At 37.5% G+C, this 18,345-nt stretch overlaps 1 protein-coding gene across 1 annotated transcript in view; it reads right to left on the bottom strand.

Moving 5' to 3' along the window:
- Positions 1 to 14,382, bottom strand: part of DHRSX (dehydrogenase/reductase X-linked) — a 147,944-nt gene extending 133,562 nt beyond the window's left edge. Inside the window, exon 1 of the mRNA XM_087967078.1 lies at positions 13,200 to 14,382. The gene's annotated coding sequence lies outside the window, so the exon portion shown is untranslated. The remainder of the gene's footprint in view (positions 1 to 13,199) is intronic.
- Between the last annotated feature and the right edge of the window lie 3,963 nt (positions 14,383 to 18,345).

The following is an 18,345-nucleotide window of genomic DNA, read 5'->3' as shown; positions in this document are numbered from 1 at the left end:
ATGTATTACAGTGCCAATTCTGAAGAAGGCAAAACCAAAATGTACTGGTAAATTACAAGGAGAATATACACACACACACACTCCCTTCTAACCCTGCTGGAGCAGGTGATTGGACTAGAATAGATATCTCATTATCTTTCTCCTCCCTCCCTCCTTCTTTATTTCTTTTTCTTTCTGTCCCTTCCTTTCATCCCCCCTCTTTCTTTGTCCCTTTTTCTTTCTTCCCCTTTTCTCTTTATTTTCTCTCTTTCTTTTCTCTCTCTCTCTCTTTCCCTCTCTCAGGCTCATCCCTTTGGATCAGGTGTCACCAAACCTTTGGACCTCAGGGACCACCAAACTCATAATTTTAAATCCCGGAGACTACTAATATGAATTTTGACCGACGGTGGCTTTCTGGCATTGGTGGGAGAGAGAGAGAGAGAGAGATCTGATCCAATCTCTCTCTCTCTCCCTCTCTCACACACACAGAGGCAGGGGTGGGATTTAGACCCCTGATCTAAAGCTGTCAAAACTCCAAAAACTGGTCAAGTAGCTCTGGGGAGGCCAGTCATAAATTAGAACACTTGCTAAACAACCAGTCATTAAGTGAGGACCACTTGTATTTGGTTTGCCAGTCACTTGGCCACGCCCACCCAGTCACATGACCAGCAAGCCACACCTACCCAGTCATGTGACCAGCAAACCACACCCTCAAATTAGGCCACACCCACAGAAATTTGAGTCCTGGGTAGGGGGCACTGAGGATGAGTCTGTAGTACCAAGGGGGCAGTGGACCGAAAAAGTTTGGGAACCACTGACCTAGATAATAGTGTTGCAGAATTGAGCATTTCTCTTGAGCTTCCAGCTTAGGTACGTAGTAACGGCCAGAACTCTAATAATTATCTACATTATTGGAAATCCAAATAGTTTGCCCAATTTAAAGAGTGAAACAAAAATCTATACTCAGGACAAATCATTAACTAGGAAAGTATCATAGTCCTCGACTTATAACCACAATTTATTTATTTTTTATTTTATTTATTTGATTTGCCAATTGTTTACAAGATAATAAGTATAAATGTATACATAGTTGTGAATACATGAAATGGGTACATATAAGAAAAATAAAAGAATAAGAGAAACAATAGGACAGGGACGGTAGGCACGTTGGTGCGCTTTATGCACGCTTATGCACGCCCTTATGCACGCCCCAATTGAGCCCGACATTTCTGTTGCTAAGTAAAACATTTGTCAAATTAGTTTTGCCTCATGTTACAACCTTTCTTGCCAAAGTTAAGTGAATCACTGCAGTTGTTAAGTTAGTAACATGATTATTAAGTGAATCTGGTTTCCCCATTAACTTTGCTTGTCAGAAGGTTGCAAAAGGTGGATTGCACGATCCCAGGATGCTGCAACTGTCATAAATATGAGTTAGTTGCCAAGTATCCAGATTTTGATCACTGACCATGGAGATGCTACAATGGTCATAAGTCACTTTTTTCAGTGCCGTTGTAATTTTGAATGGTCGCTAAATGAACTGAGGTAAGTTAAGAACTACCTGTATGTCATCGAAATGATTTATAGAGGCCTTATGATAACATCATTGCACAAATTAGTTAGTTTGCATCATTTTACATAATTACACAGATTAGGCAAAATGATGCTATTATGAAAAATAAATTGATACAAAAGGCACAATTTGCCTTTGAGAACAAATCAATATGTAAAATATAGTATTAATACTGTTTGATGATGATGTCATTATGCTCATTACATAAATCATTTGGAAATCTCTTCACTACATATGAAATACTTTGAACTGAGGCCAGTGCTTACATTTTAAAATATTATATTTATTTTTCTAGAAGTTTATCTATTAATGACACTAAATCCATACACAATTGATACAACTGTAGTTTCCAACTGCAGAAAATTAGTTTAATGCAAGCTTACTCCTAATCAAACATAGCCCGCACACTTAGAAAAATATGTCATAGCAATAGTTTTGTACAGGTAGTCTTCAGCTTATGACTACAATAGGGACCAGAAAACTTCTTGTTAAGCAGTGCAGTTATCAAGCATATGGCTGCAACCAATCACTTTTTTTTGTTGTGGTCATTAAGCAAATCATGCTGTTCCTCATTTACTTTGCTTATTGGAAGCCAGCTGGGAAGGTTGTAAATGGCAATCATAAGAACCCTGGAGTGCTGCAACCATCATAAATACACGCTGGTTGCCAAGTGTCCAAATTGTGATTGTGTGACTGCAAGCACGCTACAATGGTTGCAAATGGAAAGATATATATGGTTAATCATGAAATGGTTAATTTTTACATTGTGAGTATTGCATAATTGAGTGTCAGATGCAAGGAACCAGAACCACACTGTGAACTGATCAGAGAAGGGTTTTTTGGGGGGGGGGGGGGGGGGGGGGGGGGGGGGGGGGGGGGGGGGGGGGGGGGGGGGGGGGGGGGGGGGGGGGGGGGGGGGGGGGGGGGGGGGGGGGGGGGGGGGGGGGGGGGGGGGGGGGGGGGGGGGGGGGGGGGGGGGGGGGGGGGGGGGGGGGGGGGGGGGGGGGGGGGGGGGGGGGGGGGGGGGGGGGGGGGGGGGGGGGGGGGGGGGGGGGGGGGGGGGGGGGGGGGGGGGGGGGGGGGGGGGGGTTGCTGCTATTCACCTATATACATGAAACTCACCATACTAACTGTATTCTCTCTAGAGAACAATTCCCTGAGGAATTCCATGCAAGCCTGTCTCTTAACTCCACCCTCCCACAACAACTGCAGATTCCACTACATTATATTTTCAAATAATTTCATTAATGTAATTCAATTTACATTGAACTCAAATATAATTCAATTATATATATTCAATTTATCAGTGCAACAGAAGTGTTTAAGTCATGTGATTTAAAATCCTCCTATAAACAAATCTGGATTCACATACATTATCCAGTACATACTCATCAACGTTTTCCCATTTCAGTTAAGGAACATAACGTACAGCACAGAAAAGTGAGAAACAAAAAGCAGAAGAAATTAAAGACATAATTTTTTAAAAAAAATACAGACCGTATTTTTCCATGCCTTTGCAACTTTCAAATCATTCTTTCTTTACCACCTTGATACATTATTGCAAACATTTTACATGAACCTTTCTTTAAACTTCAAACCTCTTCTTTAAAAAGAACTTTAAGAGGAACTCATCACTTTAAGAGGAACTCATCAACTCCTATGTTCTATCTTTCCTTCTTCTTCTCAACTCATTCACTGTTCTTTTTGCTATTTGAAGTCGATTCACTCTCTCAATATGGCCAAAATACCTCAGTGTACTTTTTTGTTTATAGTACTCCTATATTTCATCCGTGTTCATTTATCACCCATTCTTATCAACACTTCTTAAGTAACACGTTGCTACTGAATTCAACTTGATATTAAGTTTCTTCTCATCAATGTTTATAGAAATCAGAAAATACATAATATGTCACACTCACACCTAAAGTTGTTCTCTCAACTAATTTTTTACTCCTGGCAGCTGCTATCTGTATTATTCAAGAGTCATTTGCCATTGCATTCTTCCTAGAGCTGAAAGACTGTGACTGGCCCAAATTCACACAACTGGCTTCATTTCTACATTAGGATAAGAACTCACAGTATCCTACTTTGTAGCCTAGTGCCCTAACAACTATTAGAGGTTCTATTCATACATGCTTGCCTTACAGATTATAATACAAACTCGCTAGTCAATTTTTACAAATTGCACTCAATAATTTCAATGTATTTAAAATTGCATTCTGCTCTTCTTCATCCTTTTTCCAAATTTGATAATGTAATTAAATCGGACATCTTACTTCACTAATTCATTTCCTGTGTATGACTCTGATTATCTCCTCCCCTTCCAATTCAAAGTCCACTTCTTTGGAACGTATGTTCCTCTTGGCTTCTAGGTGCTCAATAAGAAAGGATTTTTCCAAAATGACCATCAGAGCATTAGTATTTCATATATTATTATTAACACGCTCTAATGCTAAGGATTTCTATTCCCCCTCCCCACCTGAAAAGAAATCTGTTCCAAATACAAAACACAAGCAGAGGAGAGGAGTTACAGTTTCACTTTTACTTTCACAGCAGCAACCAGCTTTACTACATAACAGGTGAACTAAGCCACACCCAGGCTCCTTGCTGTCTCCTTCTTGCTCATACAACAAATACTGTTTTAGTTTCTCAACTCTCTCACATGCTGACAGGATGCTAACCAGATGAATACTGATGGATGCTGGTAAGCAGAGGCACAATCCCCCCCTTATTTTCCTCCCCCCCAAAATAAGCCTGACCACAGTTTCGTAGCGAAGCACGGGTATTGAGCTAGTACAACATAAGGTGGTCCATCGCTGCAAATTTTTAAGAAGGGATTGGACAGCCATTTATCCAGAATAGTATAGGATCTCCTGTTTGAACAGGGGATTGGACTAGAAGACTTCTAAGGTCTTTTCCAGTAGTACTTTGATTAGGAAATTGTCATGGAGAGCTGTATTACTTATTCACTTTGCATAATAGCAACTAAAGTCATACTGCTTTTTAAATTGTCTTTCAGTGAAAGACTGTACTTTTTATTATTTTATTGTTCTGCTTGATTGAGTCTGTTATAATTTTTTCCCTACTGTTTTATTTTCTTACTTTTTTACAGGTAGTCCTCAATATAAACCACAATTGAGCCCAAAAATTCTGTTGCTACGTGCGACATTTGTTAAGTGAGTTTTGCCCTATTTTGAACTTTCTTGCCACTGTTTTTAAGCGAATCACTGCACTTGTTAAACAATTAATAAATGCAACATCTTCTAAGTATGTGGAACAATTTCCACCATGCCAACCATCATAATTCAGCATATCCACATGGCGATGGTAACTAGCGGGCCAGTTTAGAAATTATCTCAGAAGTAGAGTAATAGCAACCTGATTCCTAGAGTTCATTTGATGATTCTGTTTGGTAATTAGCCCTGTCAATGCTAATTTTGCTTTGCCTTCTCCAAATAAAACTAAATAGGACTTCAAAGATACCGTGAAAATCTCAAAAAACATACCAATGTTAACATTATATAAATTTTCCTTCCATGAGACATGATTTCTCTTTCTCATTTCAAAGAGAGTAAAACTTAATCATGAAAACTTGCACTTAATACATTATCTGGGACCAACATTATCTTTTATAAGTTAAGCTATTGGCAGTGCTACTGACGTATATCTTGATCATATCAGACAAGGAATAAACCTGAGCACAATATATGTCAAGCTGCTTACAAATTCATTTTAATATTTTTATACTGTTTTCAGAAATGGCCACTTTCTTTCTGAAACATTGTTGGAATTATTTTGAAGCTTGACATGTGATACATAAACAACCAGCTAACATAAACACACTTATACTTAGCCAATGTTTTATGTTATTAATAGTGGGATTAGGTTTAGCTTTCTGCCTCAATTTTAAATGTCTTGTACAGAATGCAAGTTAGTAGTTCTTTGGCTTTTTATCACAACGTTTCCTACTTTGGAATATCTTAGTAGTGCTAAGACATCATTTTGTGCATATTTATCTAGACATTGAAGTTAGTACTCAGTAGTAGTACTAAGACATCATTTTGTGCACATTTATCTAGACATGAAAGAAGCCACCCTGAAGCTTGTATTACTTCTGACAATCAGGCGCCCTTGGACAATGGTGTTGGCACCAGCAAATCCTTTCAATCCAGAAGCTTTGGTTAACTTTGTAGGTGATTCTGACACAAATACAAATAGACCTTGTCATCAAGAACAACTTTTTAAAAAGTAGAACCAAGTTTAGTTTCATAAACCATTAAGAGTCTTTCAGGATTATGAATATAAAATCTAGTCAATTATTCAATCAATAAATAAACCTTTTCTTTTCAGTGTATCCTTTAAGAATTTAGCTGATGGTATATGGTATAATTTACTTGGGCAATAAATGGCTAAATGCACATTCCTTAACACTTCAGTAGCTGTAATGTTAAGCCAGTAAGAACCTTTTTATGCCCATATTTTATCTTTACTGATACCATGTTTCCATTAACCGCCCACTTAGCTAAAATCCCCACTAGGCTCAACAGAATGGTATTGCTGTATGGAATAAAAACAAGTCATTAAAATAGAGTCTGATTATCAACAGAGCTTTAATCTTTGTTCAATATACATATCTCATAAGAATGGCAGTGATAACTTGTTATCTTTCTAAATGCATTAAATTAAAAAGGGCTTTCAAATAAAACTATTCTACATGTTGCTAATTGTATCAATTTAGTTCCCCTAAAGATTATTATAATGAAACTTTTATTATTGTAGTTTCAATCAAAAAAATTGTCAGATACATCTGTCAAATGTTTATTAATAGTGACCTATTAAATATACAATCCATATAACAATAAATGGCATATTACATAAATGTTTTTTTAAAAAAAAAATATTTTCTTTTTTTTACACGTAAAACATCATGGTATAAACAACGCTCTTGGCATGTTTTATGTATATGAATTTCATACACACGAAACATTACACATTACTGGAAATACTTCAAGTCTTTTTCTATACAGTTCCTAGAAATAATGCACAAAAATGTTGCATACAATTACTTCCTTATGCATCTCTTATATTAATTTTGCTATTTATTTAACTGATTATTGTATTGTTCTTTTCATATTCTGTATGCAAAGCTGTAATACTAGGGCCCCTAATCCACAACCAATTGTCATGATTAAAGCAGTGTAATATGTAATATATTATACTCAAATGTTAACAAATCAGACTTCAATATTTTCCAATGAGGAAATTTGCTATGTCAGGCGCCTCAGAACAGTATTAACTACAGCCACACATGATAAATTACAATGTTTTTTGTTTGATTTAGCATGTATGAATCTATCCTCTGTGGTTTGTAAATTATGGATCATAGCTTAATATTTGTCAACATTCAAATTGTGGCTTAATCAACAAATTGTGGTTTAAAATATTAATGTCATCATGAACATAATGGTTTATTGAACTAAAATTACATCACATATCTGACGACAACTATAAGAACCAGGGACAGATTTAAATTCCAGGGGTGGGTTTCTACCGATTCTGTCCACCTCTGTAGAACCGGTAGCTCTGAAGAGCAGCAGACATAGAACCAGTTCTATGTCTGCTGATGTTTTTGCCCACCCGCCCACCTGGGCTCTTACCTGATCTTTATTTCCTGATTTTTCAACTTCAGCTGCGAACAAGGCACAACTGCAGTTAAAAAAGCAGGAAAAGAGGGCTGTTTCAAAGGCTGCGTGTCTGCACACAGCATGCTGATGACAATTTACAGGCATGCGGCTCACAGTGTGCAGGCAACCTCGTAAATCCTGAACCAGTAGTTAACCCTGTCGTATCCCACCCCTGTTAAATTCTAACAGATTTTGGACATTCCTGCATTATCAGTTAAGAAAATAATATCATCACCAATTCACTACTTCTGTCATATTCTCATTGTATGCTAAATAATAAATAATAATAAAATAGGAATCATGAGCAAAAGACTAAAAAGTCTCCATTTTAGGATCCCTGGGAGAGAACAATATATCAGGAGTTGCTAAGTTTGTTTCTATATTCTATATAATAAATAAGAAAAAGAGAATGACAGGAAACATTCCAAAAATTAAACTTTAGAACCTAAAACCACCTATTCAATTATTTTTCATTATTTAAAACCAGGTGCTACCCACCTTAGTAAAAATAATAATAATAATCTCAGAAATAAATTGTATTGAACTAAATGGAACTCTCTGAAGCTGTGTTCAAGTACTGAGTATGCAAATATTTTAGAGCGAACTAGTAAAAGCACCCTGATGATTTGAGAACTTTTATTACTGATATGTTATAACTGGTAAAGATTGCTGCTAGCCCAGTTGGTGATGGCATAAGTAGAATTATTTAGTTTCTGGAAATCATCCACCAGCTGCAGTCATAGGAAAAGACCACTAAAACTCTTAGCTTTGTGGCACCCAATATGGCATTCTGGGGGGCCCATAAGTCCAAACCTATGTCACTTGGTATGTGCCAGATTCCCAATTCCAATCAATTTAACATTAAAAAGTAATAACCCTGAAAAGGAAAGTAGCGTGCTCCTGTGTGACCTCTTTTTCAGCAATTTAGGTACCCAAATTGATCCTGTATGTGTGTGCATGTATGTGTGTAGTCTAATGTTTTGTTTTGAAAAATGCCCACCTCCTAAATAGTAGTAGGCTGCCTTGACTAGGAAGATGATGCAGGGTAGATAGTAATTCTGTTTTTGAATATCTAGCTTCCTAACAAATTACTTTCCAAGAGCACTCAGAGATAAGTGGGTGATGGAGCTGCAAATCAGAAGAGGACAACTTTGAGAACCTTTTTCCAAATTATATTCCAGTAGCAGAAAGAAACTAGAAGTGGGAGTTTTGGGAGGTGCCAATAGAAGGGAGAGTATCAAGAACCCTCTGATCTGAAATCTGACAATAACTGCCCTTTCTGGGAGCCAGACTAGAATTATTTTTAGTGCTGTGGTGGGGAAATAGTGACAGGATAATGATAACCTATGGACCTTAAGGAATGTATTAAAAACTGACTTTGTAGTTACTATTTGATCCTTTGCACCTATTTTAACCAAGTGTCTCTACTATTCTGTAATCTTCCCAAATTCCACTCAATTAGATTACCCTTAGAGACTTCAAGAATTTCAGATCCCTCAATTGTGGCAGTAAAACAAAAGTATACTAAAGGAAAAGATCGTCACAACAAGGATGTTTCATGTAATTTCAACATTACAGTAAAGGTTAGTCAGCAGGAAGACTAGCTCAATGGAAGGATAAGATAACAACTTCTCAGTATTCTTTTTAGTGCAATTTGTGAAGTAAAATCTGTCAGAAAGTATGCAGTTAGTAACTAGAATTGGAAAAGTGAGGGATATAAATAGTCCACTTTCATAAATTATCAATATCCCATCAATGCTATTCTACACTGGCACTAAATGTTTGTCACCTGTCTCTACTACTGAATCATCACATACCCAGAACTGTTTACTAGACCAAAATTGGTGATTTCATTTGTTTCAAATGCTAACAACTTGAAAATTTTACTTTGTTGTTATTTAAGCATATAAATCATTCCTACAAGCGTTCTTCAGAGAAGACATATAAGATCTGAACATGCAATTGCATATTATCAAAACAAAAAGGTTATTTAATGGTGTCCTTTACATTTTACATTGTTTAGAAGTTTCCTAAGTGTTCTCTATGTAATTCCAATATATACTGCAAAATATACCATCTTCCAACACCTACCCATCCAATAAGATCAAGTATGGCAGCATATTTTTGCTCAATGAGTGCACTATTTTCTCTGTAGCTGCTCTCTCCACATTAAATAGCCCTTCCCTTTTGGCATTAGAAAGTCTATTAAGACCTGAATGTTTAACCAGGACTGGAGTTGGTTTTGAGTGAAGTAGCAATAAGCTACTTAGATAAGTAGGTAAGTAAAAAAGTATGCTAATAAAGTTGATTCTAGGAAAATAAATTTCCAGTTCTGCATATTTAACAGCTTTATAGCAAGATGGAATTCAACTTGATTTTTCCTGTCCCTGTGGCATCATGTACAGAAAAAAGGAAGATCCAAGAACAATTACAGTATATGCAGCTCTTAAAGTCATAATAGAGCCTGTCAAGAGAGAAATTACAATGTCTCTAAGAAAATCATAATTATAGGTAATGGCTGATAGTCTAGGACTAGAAAAGAATATCACTAATATTCTTTTATATCTCACTTTTCCTCCAAAACTCAAAGGGTCATAAATAACATGGTTTTTCCTTTTTTCAGTACAGCTCTGAAAATAAGATTAGACCAGCTGTTTACAACTATATCTGAACAACATATGTCTTGAACTTAACTCCTTGTCAAATACATCAGGAAGACATCAGGATGTAGAGATTTGATTAGATGGATAAATGTCTAGCAATATCATTTAGTAAACCACACAGATTACTTTATTGCTTCATTTTTCCAAGTTATTTCCTATCCTGTTGTAATATTTACAACATTGCTGGAAATAATCAGGAACTAGAAAGATTCAAATATCTTATGTTGTTTCTGGCATAAGATACTTCACTAAATTTCTGTTGCAAAAGTTATGAGAATACTTGATAGATATATACTCTGATTAACCCTGCTTTATACAAAGATTAATAGAAGTGAAAAAGAGAATATTCTAAACAACATGCTTTTCTCTCACACTGGTGCTTTTCTGTATTAAAGGTAGAAATTGGGTTTATAACTTCAATTCATAATTTCAAGAATACACAAGAAAGTTATCTTCCTAGGGATACACTAAAAGTTCCAAAGTAGTTCTCAAATAACAGCAAATGCAATCCTGATTTAAATGATTTAAATACAAATTCATATAGTTTCTTTTATGTTTCTAAAAGATACATAATAAAAAAACTTAATTTGACATATCTGCACATTCAAGATGAATCTTTAAGAGCAAAAAGCTTTATACAAGCCTGAATTACAGCGTGTTTGGTTATTTTACTTCTTTAAAAATTCTGTAACACTGACATTTGGCAGAATGTTTTATAATAACAATAGTAGTAGGCTCTTAATGCACATTTAGTCAGAATTAAGTTCCATGGAGTCTAGTGGCTTTATTTTTATGCAAATATGCACAAAATAGGATTCTAAAGACTGCAATGAGACCTTACCCCAATTAATCCCAAATGCTTTTTTCCAAGAATATATAAGATTGCACTATAAAAATACATATATCCCGCAGTTTATCCTGGGCTTATATTGAGGTAAACATTTTAGAATTATGTATTTTTATCTTGAAAGACCACTTCACTGGTGAAGTCCAAAATTGAAAATAGCTTAGTGTATGAATATTTTAATCCTTAATATATTATATTGCATAAGAAATTAAACTACAGCTTACCTAGTACGGAACTAATAAGATATATGCATGAAAACACAATTTCACAGCCTGTGCAAATGTGAGACTCCTTGATCATGTATAATGCTTATGAATGTATCTTTCTACATGCAATTAAAAAGAAACACAAAAAATATCCAAGTATTAGTTAACAATAATAAGGCCTGGGAAAAACAGAGGTAATCTATGAATAGTTAAACTGGGAGGTGGCAGATGTTAGCTTTTCCTTATAATTGTCTCTTTACCTTACAGTGCCAGTGGCAAAATCCATTAGAAAATTGTCTTTGGAATCCTCACTTAGCAGGAATAACAATATATAAAATGGACAGAGTACATATAGAATAACTCCTGTTCATTTCGAGGTGGATATATGCAGAACACTTCTGGGAATTGCATGCCTAACATTTGAAAGGTCTTATATGTATTATAAACATCATATAATATATGATGTTTCTGTTGTCATTAGAACTATGTATTATTCTTGATAACATTCAGGCAGAAGGATTTGTGTCATTGGGAACAACTGCTTTTCACAGAAGATGCTCTAGTTGTGCTAAACATCTGGTTGTGACCTTTCACATGCTTCATAGTCTTGAGCAGCAGGCATTTTTCAGTGGAAAGGAGACGGATAAACAAACAGATTCAGCAGTGAAGTTGCCAGGCATGTAAACACTGATGGCATTGCTGCTGCAACCATATTACTTGGCACAATGTATTACCAATAATGTCAGAACTGATCCAACTGTCCAACTCAATAAAACGTATGCCATACAAGGTAATATGGAGCAATATTTAATGACTCTTATTTCATAAAAGCATATTTCCCAATTCTACCGTTTCTCAAGCCTATATAAACAGGGATTCTAGAGGTAAGTCACTTTTAGATAATCCCGTCCAACAACATCAGATCACAATAGTTACACTTTGACCTTTGAGGATTTGAAAAACAATCAGTTTTCCCTTTTGATCGCCAAGATGTATCTCTTAATTAACAGATAGGCTGTGCAAGAAACAGTCTCTGTATCACACAGTACATATATAAATTAGGAGGTATGTTCCTAGAATATATGCTCTGGTTCTTAAACTGTTCTGTTAATTCAGCATGATATTTTATTGCTTTTTCCCATCCCCCAAGTACACACCATTTCATTTCATACCTGCCTTGATTATTTCCTATATCTTATATTCCATCTCACACCTCTCCCATCTCTTATGGGAGACTGGGTCATGACAATCTACTGCTATCATAATTACTCCCCCTTATATTAATGCTCGTGATCTTTCTTTCACGCTTATAAAAAGATGCACTTTCAATGTGTTTCCAATATTTTTCATATTGACTGCAATTGAAAACCCTGTTTTATACACCTTGAATTTGATAACTTTCATCTATTACAATAGTATGAGAAGGTATCGATTTGTTAAAAAAATTCTGATAGTTTCAACTCTTTGGGCTATTGAAAGGAAAAGAAACAAACAGAAAACTCTTGTACCCCCTCCTCCATCCCAAGATTCTTCAACAGGCTTTTAAAAGTACACATGCAAAGCAAGAGTAGGAGAATTATTCCATAATACTTATACCATAAAACATGGTGTGTTCTGGGGGGGGGTTCCTGTTATACTGCAATCCTGATTGCAAAAGATATAATTTTAAACTGACCTACCTTCTGAATTTACAAAGTGTTTTGTTCTTTCTGGACTTAGCTTTATGGTCTGTTTAGCAGCGCAGTTACCTTCTGCGTACCAATTTAGGGGCTGTGAAGGCGCTCTTAACAGTCCTAGATAACAGCCTTGCACATTTTCAGTCACACATACATTGATTCTGGATATTTTAAAAGACGACTTTAAATAAAAAGGATCATGGCAACTATGGAAAGCTTTTTGTTTTGCAAAGCTATCTACCTTTCTTGTTAGATTTACATTTCTTATTTAATATTCAGGTTGAGATCCAGAGTTGCAAGTGGCAGCAGGAGCTATTTTGCATTTTCCTTAGATTTAAAAAAAAAACCATATGGGAAACACAAATAAGGAAAAAGACAAAACCTTGCCATATCCTTAAACAAAAAGATGAGGGGGAGAGGTTGTACATGATTGTAGTTACATATCCGGTCAAAGATACTGCAGTACTTTCTGAAGGACCAAATAAACTGATTTGGGGGTTTTGTTTTTCTGTCCTTAATCAAATATAAGAAGTTTTGTTTCTTTTCCATCTCCATTTGAAAAGGAGAGACTCACCAGGTCATCCTGATCCCTGAAGGTCAACCTTGCTCACTTCGACTGTAGTTCTCCCTCTAGGACCCCCAGAATACTTGGATGTCTCTCTCGCCTTTTATTGCCGCCACCCCCTTCGTCCTCCACCTTCAGTCGCTTCTTCCTCACAGTTCTAGAAGGCAGTGAGAAGTCGCCTTGTTAAGCCTTTGCCCAGCATCCGCAATCAGATCCCATGATCGCAATCCACATCTCGGCAGATGTACCAGAGAATCACATATAGGATGAGGAGGATGGCGAAGATGAACAAAGCCACCAGAATCGCCTTGGTCACAGGAGAAATGAGGGACTGCATGACACCCGGGGAGAGCAGCAGCCGAAGGCGATCAGTTGGCAATCAAGACCGCCTTCGGGAAGAAATGCCAGGAATGGAAAAGCCCGCCGATGAATAACCAAGGAGGCGCAGGTGGAAACAGGGGAAGCCAGAGCAAACGGAGCTTCCCCGGCTCTCTGAAATAGCCCAGCTAAAACCCGGGCTGCATCTGCATTGGTTCGTGCCAAGCTGCCAACCAGAGGGTGCGAAGCAGAGCCGCCGGGCGGGCGAGCTCCACACTATCTCTCTGTCAGGGCGCCCGAGAAGAGATGGACCCGCGGGCGCTCGTTCACAAGCCTCCGCTCCCCGGGTCCTGCTGCTGCTGCTGCTGCTGCTTGGATCCGCCGGCTGCGAAGAAGCCGAGAAGCACTTCTTCGGGGAACAGAGGGGGCAGGCGGGGAGAAGTTGGCGCTCCAAACGGCGCTGCCATGGGCGCCGCGCGCTCGCCGCTGTGGCCCCGCGGGTGTCGGAGGAAGGGAGGGGAGCCCCCCAAGAGGATCCGCTCCCTTTCCCTCACCTCTTGAGCTCGCCTCCCGTTCAGGGACGACGCCTTGGAGAGACGCGCCAGGACTCGGCGGCTCGGCGCGTACCTTTCAAGTTGGACGGCAACGCCGAGGCCGCTTGTAAAGAGCGGCAGCCGCGGGGAAAAACAAGGCGCCCCGAAAGCTGTCCGCCGAAAGCCATGAAAGGGCAGGAGCGCGGCGTGCGGGCGTGCGGGCGAGACTGAGGAGACGCGCGCCTCGAAGTTCCTTCTGCTCCCCCGGAGGTGCTTCCCCCTCAGCTGAGCGGCGGCGTGCAGCGGCAGCTTCTCAAAGTCTGTCTGTGGCGCGTTTTCTGCAGAGGAGGAATCCGGCTCGCTGCAGAAAGGGAACCTGCCTGATTAGTATTCCACCCAGCAGAGCCTGTTCTCTCTTTTTCCCGCCTCCTTCCCACTCGCCCGACCGCCCCTCGCGCCTCGTCTCGTCCTTCTCCTCTCGCAAACGCCAGTAACATCTGGGGAAACCTCGCCATTTACTGACGATGCGTGTCTTTGCCTGGGTTGTGACTGTAATTACAGGGGAGTGTGTGGGAAAAGCTGGACGCCTATGGACGTAGGGGAGACCCTGGGTTTATAACCCACAACCTCTAGTTGAGTTTAACTCGGGTGTTCTTTCGCTTCCGTTTCCATTAGGCATCTAGTGTAACTGCGGCCGGAGGAAGAGAAAGAAATCTCTCTCTCTCTCTTTCTCTCTCTCTCTCTCTCTCAAATAAATAAGAAGGGATAAGACAGGAATGATGTGCTCTGGGGAGTTGTTCAGGCAAGTATCTCAGAAATCCAACTACATCCATAGGTTGGACTCCAGATTAACCCAGAAAAAAAGATGTCCTCATTGGTACAGTGGGTTCAAGATGCATGCTATTCATCGCAGGTTGATTGCATCACCCAGTGAGATGCTGCTTGTGCTGTATGCAGACTGAATACCATGAAGTTGCTTCATTTCACCTAATATCAACAGCAATATTATCCAGTGAGGGCTCCCTCAGTTGAGTTATTGTGCAAATCGGCCCTCTGGAAATTATTCAAGGTATACAGTAGGACTACTCTGCCCTCTCCAATATCTCCCCAATATCAATATATATATATATATATTGATAAAAAAGAGAATGTATAGAAACTGCACATGGCCTTACATGTGATTATCATAACTCTTCTGTGGTTTGTGGTTGTAAGATGTGGGATAAAGAAGTACAGTTTAATAAAATTAATCTTAACTTGGAAAAGCATCTCACTTGAGACTTTTTATGTGGACATTTGCATCCACATAAGTGCACAAATAAACATCACAGATTATATAATTTCACCTGAGATTTTTGGTGTGAACTAATCTATCCCCTTTCTAGAGTATACCTTGCCTTACTAGTGGCTATATTTTGAGTTTTTATTTACTTACTTGTTTTTTTAGCACCAGATAATGAACTTTTTTTTCTTTCTGAGTTTCTAATTATTTGCTTAGTGCATTTTAGATTGTGGATTCATTATTATATTTGCTTTTTGGTTTGGAGTCTGCTTCTATATTACTTTAAATTTTACTTTATATTAATTATATAAATTATATAATTTGGTCTGGTGAGTTGATATGTTTATATAATTCTTTAATTCTGTTACCAATTTTTTTAAGATTCTTTAACAAGTTTTGAAAACTGGATAACTCAATGAATAAATAAAAAGTCTAATTTGCCTATTGGTTTAGGGTTTGGAACTGTCAACATGCTGCTTATTTCCCCTTCTATGGAATTGTTCAGTTATATAATGTATATAGAGACAGAAATTTTATATGCAGTAAAATAAAATGTGATGAGAATGGTTGGGAAGAACTCATCCAAAGGATGGTAAAGTGAGCAATACACCACCCATATTTTAGGTATATATTTTCAATGATATATACAAAAGCTATAAACAACATTTTCAAATTACACAATTAAAACAATTAATTGAAATAAAAATAATATATTGTAACACCAAAAAGAAATGCACATAATGTTTTGGTAATCTTAAATATCATCATGACAAAACTACTTGAAGTATTAAGAAAGTACTGTTAAGGAAAAAAATCTGGTTCAGTCTTCTCTTTCTTAATGTACAAAAATAACTTTCATCAGTATATTAAAAAAGAAAAGCTTTCTAGTTAATTTACAACCATTTATTTTGTAGATAAATTGCCTACATTTAGGATACGATGTCAGTAGTAGTAGTGGTAGTAGTAGTAGTAGTAGTAGTAGTAGTAGTGATAATAACAACAGCAGCAAACTGAAATCCTGCTATGGTAGCAGATAAAATATAGAATGAATACATGATAAATTGATTAAAAATTTATTTCCATACAATCTACGAACATTTGCTAGAAACCCCAAAGTTTAATGTATTATATTTGAGCTCTATGGATGAAATGCCATGCAGATGGCAGGCCAGGGTACAAAAATTGTGTTTTAATATATAAAACTTTACAATGAAACTGTTTTCTCAGTAAGTAGAAGAGAGCTAGTCAGTACAGTTAGTCCTTGACTTATGACCATAACTGTGCCCAAGATTTATGTTTGCTAAGTGAGACATTTGTTAAGTGACATTTGCCCCATTTTATTACTTTTCTTGTCACAGTTGTTAAGTGAATCACTGCAGTTGATAAGTTAGTGCCCAATTGTTAAGTGACTCTGGCTTCCCCATCTACTTTGCTTGTCGAAAAGGTGCAAAACATGACTCTGGGACACTCCAACTGTCATAAATATGGATAGGTTGCCAAGTCAAATTTTTCAGTACTGTTGTAACTTTGAATGGTCACTAAATGAACTGTTGTAAGTTGAGGACTACCTGTATATCGCTTCCCCTTATCCACATAATTAAAAAAATATTTAAAAAATTAAACAAGGTCATCAGAGTCATTAGGATGCTAGGCTTCCTATAAAGAAAGGCTACAGCATTTGTCTTTTAGAAAGAAGGAAGATGAAGAAAGTATAACATGTATAAAAGATATGGACAAATTGAGAAAGGTCTTTTAAAACTTATTTTGAATTTCTAAAAGGAAGAAGTTCTGTACATAATCATAGTTAAGCTATCAGTATTTGCTACCAGTAAATGAGGTGATGGTCAGCAATTTGATTGACTTTAAAATGTAATTTCACAGATTAATTGTTAAGGAGTTCAATGCTACTAGCCTTTACTCAAACAATACTTGAACTAAAACACTCAAGGCAAAGATTCACAGACACAGTTATTACATTTTTTTTCCCATTGCAGATATTAGAAAGGCCCTTAATAACAAGCAGCTACTTCTTTTAGGGTTGCTGTAAGGAGCAACTGCTGATAGGTGTATGGAAAAGAGAGGGGGAGGGAGGATGGATACATCTCGTGTCTTTATTATCATAATGGACTCGTAGCATTCACTCCTCAATCAAAAGTGGTTGGCAGTTATGCATTATGTCAGGATATCTTGAGAGCTATGAGATAGCTTGAGGAAGACAGAAAAGAACCATTATTGCAGTAATGAGGTACAGGTGGTACACCTTTCATCTTGTGCAAATGTGGGTTGCCTTCAGCATGTTGCACCACGTATGGTAGAGAAAGATTACAATTATACCTGAAAGGCTTATCAGTAGTGTTTGCTTTTTATACTGAATAATTATTTATTTCAATTGCTTTCCTAATTGTTCTAATTAAGTTCTTCATCCTTGACTGGTATCCTTGACTGGTATACATCCAACTGGTATCAGCCATGAAAAGCTTAACACTATCTCTTGTCATCACATATACAAATGTCTAGAATCAGATTCACCATATTTCCAAAACCAGTTGCTAGGGAATAGAGGGAGCAGTTTTGCTTTCAGGTCTAACTTGTGAGATTTTCAAACATCTGGATAGCCAGAGGTTCATATATCTATAGCTCAATCTGACAAAGTTTTCCTTCTGTTCTAACATATTTTAGGAAATCAAATTTAAGTATGAAAAATAAACTGGGAAAAAAATAGAAGTGTAAGTGATTGACAGGAGGGTCAGAATGTAGCAAAGCAATGCCAGATATAACATAGGTGAAAAGGAGAAGGGTGGAGAAGAGTTCTTTAACAATTTTCTGTATCTCATTCATGGCAGCTCAGTCCAGGCTGCAAAGAGCCTAGAAAAAAGATATTCAAAATGTTCAACGATGTTAAGTCGTAATGAATTCATTAATAAATGAAAACAGGAGGTTCTTAGTTTAGTTCCCAGGATTCTATTCTGTTTCCTTAACATAAAACCACTCCTGTTGGTAGTAAGCTCTAAGGCAGAACACC

The sequence above is a fragment of the Notechis scutatus genome, chromosome 5 (genome assembly GCF_049901735.1).
Source record: "Notechis scutatus isolate UNSWTSFEM ecotype Mainland chromosome 5, rNotScu1.2, whole genome shotgun sequence".
NCBI classification, from domain to species: Eukaryota; Metazoa; Chordata; class Lepidosauria; order Squamata; family Elapidae; genus Notechis; species Notechis scutatus.
Note: the sequence above shows the minus strand (reverse complement) of the source record. Positions and strands in the feature narration are given on the sequence as shown.